The sequence below is a fragment of the Nycticebus coucang genome, chromosome X (genome assembly GCF_027406575.1).
Source record: "Nycticebus coucang isolate mNycCou1 chromosome X, mNycCou1.pri, whole genome shotgun sequence".
Lineage (NCBI taxonomy): Eukaryota > Metazoa > Chordata > Mammalia > Primates > Lorisidae > Nycticebus > Nycticebus coucang.
This window is the reverse complement of record NC_069804.1, coordinates 145,688,154-145,694,170: the sequence shown is the minus strand read 5'-3', so window position 1 is coordinate 145,694,170 and position 6,017 is coordinate 145,688,154. Positions and strand designations below refer to the sequence as shown.

The following is a 6,017-nucleotide window of genomic DNA, read 5'->3' as shown; positions in this document are numbered from 1 at the left end:
AAAAAAAAAAAAAAAGAACATGAACAAATTCCTATGCACACTGCACATATATTATTTTGAAGTGAAAAAAAAACAAAACAGGAACAAATATAATCACACTGCCTCATGTGGCCCGCAGGCCAGAGTTTGAGGACCCCGGCTAGCTGAGAGTGAAATCAAAGTCACAATTCCCTTCACAGTAGCTTCAAATAAAATGAAATAGGTTGCAATAAACCTAACAAAGGACATTAAAGATCTCTGCAGAGAGAGCTATGAAACTCTGAGAAAAAAAATAACAGAAGACATTAACAAATGGAAGAATATATATCATATTCATGGCTGGGAAGAAAACATTTTTAAAATGTCTGTACTATGCAAAGCGATCTGCAGAGGCATCATGATACCAGACTTCAGTTTATGCTATAAGTCTACAGTGATCAAAGAAAGTATGATATTTGCATAAAGATAGATACACAGGTCTATGGAACAGAACAAAAAAACCTAGAGATGAAACCAGCTTTATATTGCCATCTGATCTTTGATAAACTAAAGAATACACTGGGAAAAGACTCCCTGTTTAATGGTGCTGGGAAAACTTAATTACCCACATGTAAAATACTGAAACTGGACCTGTACCTCTCACACTTACAAAAATTGACTCACGCTTGATAAAAGATTTAAACTTGAGAAACAAAATGATAAAACCTCTACAGCAGTGGTTCCCAACCTTCCTAATGCGGCAATCCTTTAATACAGTTCCTGTGGGTCATGACCCACAGGTTGAGAACTTCTGCTCTAGAGGAAAGCATGGGAAAAACAACTAATGATATAGGCCTGCAGAAAGATTTGATGAAGAAGACCGCCACCTGAAGTATGCAGCAATATCAAAAATAAGTAAATGAGACCTGATCAAAAAGCTTCTGTACAGCTAAGGATACAACAAACAAAGAAAAAGACAACTTCCAGAATTGGAGAAGATATTCACATGTTATGTATCTGGCAAAGATCTAATAACCAAAATCTACAGAGATTCAAGCAAATAATCAAGAAAAGAGAAAACAACCCTCTTCTCCTAAGAAGACAGAATATCAGTCAACAAACACATCAAAGAATGCTCATCATCCCTAAGCATCAGAGAAATGAACATCAAAACCACCTTGAGATATCACCTAACCCCAGCGAGAACAGCTCACATCACAAAGTCCCAAAGCTGCAGATGCTGGTGAGGGTGCCCAGAAAAGGGAACACTTATACATTATTGGTGGGTTTGTAAACTAAAACAGCTTTTTTGGAAAGAAGTATGGAAAATCCTCAAAAAGCGAAAAGTAGAACTCCCATTTGATCTTGTAATCCCATTACCAGGTATCTACACAGAAGAAAAAGAAACATTCTACTGTAAGGACATTTTCACTCTAATGTTTACACCAGTTCAATTCATAATCACAAATATTTGGAAACAACTCAAGTGTCCATCAATCCATGAATGAATTAATAAACTGTGGTATAAGCTACTCGGGAGGCTGAGGCAAGAGAATCGCTTAAGCCCAGGAGCTGGAGGTTGCTGTGAGCTGTGTGATGCCACGGCACTCTACCAAGGGCCATAAAGTGAGACTCTGTCTCTACAAAAAAAAATAAATAAATAAACTGTGGTATGTGTATACCATGGAATACTATTCATCCATAAGAAAAGGTGGAGACTTTACATCTTTTTTTGTTTGTTTGTTTGTTTGTTTTACTTTACATCTTTTAAATTTACTTGGATGGAGTTGAAGAATATTCTCCTTAGTAAAGAATCACAAGAATGGAAAAGTAAGCATCTCATGTACTCAATACTATTTTGAATCTAGTAGATGAACAACTTTAGGCCCACACAGAAAAAATATAATTAAATTCAAAAAGTGGGAAGGGTTCTAAGTAGGGTAAAGGGGGGCAGTAAGCACCCACCTAAACAGTACAATGTGGCAGTATATGGCATACCTCCTGGGTGAAAGACTCAGATACAACTGGGACTTTTCCTAAAAAATACAAAGAAAGTAACCTAATCATACATAATCTTATATTAATCTGAAATTATATATATATATGTGTCAAGGATTGGTTAAGTGAATGAAGATGTATTATTATATTGACTGGTCCACAGTCCTTAAAAAGAAAGAGACAAAGTACATTTGCTAACTTGAGCGAATATCCAAAATACATTGCTATCTGAATTTTAAAAAGCAAGTTTTAGGAAAGCTTTGGTTATATGGCCCTATTTTTAAGTTAACATAGTGTAGCTATATTTTAAACACATTTAAATTATAATAATTTCAAATGTTGTGATATAAAAACATTTGAAATAATGCAAGTCTCACCAAATTAAAATATTACCAAGAATCACATAATTTCAAAGCTGTAAGTCTAAGTGAATCCTAAGCCAAGTTTATACTAATGCCACATGGTGGCACCAGTTAAGCTGATAAACAAATCCTGGCCTTTTTTTTGTCAAGACTAGTCTTGAATTATGCAAATTTCTAATTAAATGAGGCCCATGGGAACATATTCCTTACATAAAATGCAGCTTCCCTGAATACTGGTAGGTAGAACATCTGGAGAAATAAGTATCAAACTTAACTGTAGTTATCTGTGGAAAGTGGAAATGAAGAGGGGGCTATTACCTGTCCATGTTACAGACTTAAAATTTTATCATTATTATATTCAATATGAAAAGATGTATAAAAGGAAACAATTTCTGATTTAAATAAATGTCTTTTTTGATTTTTAAATAAAACTCCAAGTGTGTTTCAAATGCGAGGCAGATGGCAGGCAGCACACCCTAGGCAAGGCAGAAGGTACGTCATCCTCTGGCCAGACATCTGGTGCTCCATATGAAATACAGTCAAAGCCAGAAAAGTGTGAATTCCTTAGTCCTTCTGGACCTAGCAATGTCTCCATTATGTCCAAAGTTTCTTTACATGCCCTCTCAGCACAGCATTCTTTAGCCTAGCAAGCATGCATGCAGCTACTGAACAGCACAACCTGCTGACCTTATCCCCTATTCTTACCCTGGAGCTTCTATCAGCCTCAGGAGGAAGAAACACCTGGAGAGGGAAAGTACTGTCAGAATTGATGAGAAGCCCCAGTGGAGCTCTGCAACACCGTGCTACTGTGGCCCTCAGATCAGGCTGCCCACAGCATTAATAGCAGCAGCTACCATATGAGAGCTTAGTCTAGGCCAAACATTGTACTAAGTGCTTTATACACATGTTATCATTTAATCCTTACAACCACCCTGAGGTGGGTGTAATTATTATGCCATTTTATAAATGTGGTAACTAAGACAGATAAAAGAATTTAAAGATACTTTCCCAAGGTCATGTAATAAATGATGGATTTGAACTTATATCTGACTGAGGTGCCAATGCTCATGGCTTGCAATTATTGCTTCTCCCTTACAGTTGTGCCCTGAGGCAAAGCAGAACTACACCCTCAATAGCTCGAAATTTCAATGCATTTATGTTAAGTGACTTGTGGCCTTTGAACCTAAATCATAATAAATTGCTAAGCTATGGACCAGATACATAGAAGTACTTTCTTTCCATCTACTCATTCATCTATGCATGCACACACGCATTTGATCAAATCTCTATCACCGTCCGCTTTGTCATCTGGTCACATACTAGATCAGGGGTGTGTAAGCAAGCCTAAGACCAGAGCTCTAAGTCCTTGTTAAATTAGGAGATCCTTACCAATATTCACACCTCTGTTAGTGACTAACATGCCATATAAGATCATCTATAGTCAGAGGTAGAGACAAAAGACCAGAAATGGATATAAAAGAAGGAACTCCAAAATTGGCAGCTCTAGGAACTGGAGTACATAGGCACCCTCAAACCCTGAAGTGAAGACCTACCTTGTATAAATCACATGGCCTAAAAGAAACTAATGTGATATTTCTAGCCTATGCATCTATGAATACTACAGATAGCAAGAGAGCAGATATTTCCCTTGATTTCTCTGGGTTATCTGATTTGCTAGGTAGACTAAAAACTCTTTGAGATCAGAAACAAGTAGAACATCCCCAGCCTCTAGCTGGGGCACAGAGCTAGATCTCAGTGAATGCTGGCTAAAACAACCTTTACCCATTCTGTCACAATGAGGCACTTGATTTTGTTTTCCACTTAGCTTTATTGTTGTCCATTCAGAAAGGATTTCTGATATATGTGTTCCATGCTAGGGAGAGAGAGGAATTCAAAGGTAATTTGTACTATTGTCCATGCTCTCTAGGGCCTTATGTCCACATTGGGAGATGAGATGAACCACAGGTACACAACAGTTACATAAGAATATTCGGAAATGCCCCTTCTCGCTCACCCCACCCTTCACGGTGATCTTCATGGACTGGGCTGCAGGCGCTGGGCCCTGCAGTGGTGGTGCGATGTTCATACAGGAAAAGAAGATCTTTGTGGGTAAGGGGCAGTGCCTCCACAATCTGCAGACAGCACCAAGTGGCACCTCAATGGAAAAGCTCAAGGAGCTGTTGCCTCAAGCTCTGTGCTCATGGGAGCTTAGAAGACCCCAAAAGTGTAACTCGTCCCAAGTTAATTCATGCTGCTTCAGAGAGGGTGCTGAGTGACACTAAAACAACCTCAAAAGAGAACATCCAAGACAGAGATATCCTATTATTGATTAAAAAGTGTGCTCCAGAGGCACTTCCTAAGATGGCTGAAGTTTCAGCAGAAGAAAAGCAAAAACAAGACCAGAAACCTCCAGATAGAGACACTATCTTCCCAGCGACTGCCAACCTGCCCTCCTACAGTATGGACTGGGCCACGGTCCAGACCAACAAGTCAGATTTCCCGACAGAACTGCGGAAGATATTGGTGTCTCTCCCTAAAGTGGTACAGAAGCTGTTAGCACTGAACCCAGACATAGTGGAATTGTTTAAGAAGGCAAACACTGTGCTGGATGAGGACAAGGACAAGCGTGTGGACGAGGCTGCTCTGTGGCAGCTCACAGAGTTGGGTTTTCCTGAGACCAGAGCTACAAAGGCCCTGCGGTTGAGCCACATGTCAGTGCCCCAGGCCATGGAGTAGTTGACCCAGCACACGGAGACCCCACCATAGACGTGCCTCTTACCAGCCTGGCCTCTCCCCCAGCTGAGGGGGCTGCTGGAACTAGAACAGACGATGAGGAGCCCAGGGATGAATTAACAGAGATCTTCAAGAAGATTCAGAGGAAAAGAGAAATTTCAGGTTGATGCTCAGGTACATGATCGTTGCTAGACCTGTTGCGGTCTCCTACACTTGAGGCTGCCTTATGTAGAGGAAGTGGGTGTGATGTAGCCGACCATCCCTGGAGAAAGTAAAGCTGGGAAGTTTGCAGACAGGTGGGACTTGGGAGGTTTGAGTTCTCAAGTTCACCTGTAACATTCTCTCTTGAATCCAAGTGCTCAGATTTCCAACCAGTAGTTCATTAACATGCCTTTTGAAAAACTCAAAACATTTTAGTTCCTGTTCACACTGCAGATGTCCCCTAGCTGTGCCTATTGCCACAGAACCTCTGGGCTTGGATAGAGCACTGACTGCCCAGGGACACCCAGGGCTGCATGATTTCTCACCATGGGCTCCCTATACAGATTGTGCTTGTTGTGGGAATTCCATGTAGCCTGGTCATGGAGTCCTCCTGGGATCATTCTGAGTTTGCTTCTGCCAGGGCTGACCAAGGGGGCCCACCAGCCAGGGGTGGCTTTTATTTCCACTGTCCCATTGGGGCCCCCACACTCACAGTACAGCACCACAGCTGGGTCTTCCCTGCACAGAGCCCTGAGTCTTCTCGCCTTTTCAGAGTCCTGATTGGTAAAGCAGGGGTCTCACTCCCCACTCCCCACTCCCCACTCCCCACCTGGCATAGCCCATGTCCACTCCCTGTGTAAATGTCAGCTCCCCAGGCCCTGATGAGGCCTCCTGCCCTCCTTTTGTTTTCATCCCTTGCTTATTCCCCTTCTTGTGAGCTTATCTGTGCCTTTAAAAATATTTGTGTTTTATTTAGTCAGCGTT

At 41.2% G+C, this 6,017-nt stretch overlaps 1 pseudogene; it reads left to right on the top strand.

Moving 5' to 3' along the window:
- The first annotated feature begins 4,396 nt into the window (after positions 1-4,396).
- LOC128577033 (ubiquitin-associated domain-containing protein 1-like) lies at positions 4,397-5,218 on the top strand (annotated as a pseudogene).
- The last annotated feature ends 799 nt before the right edge of the window (positions 5,219-6,017 follow it).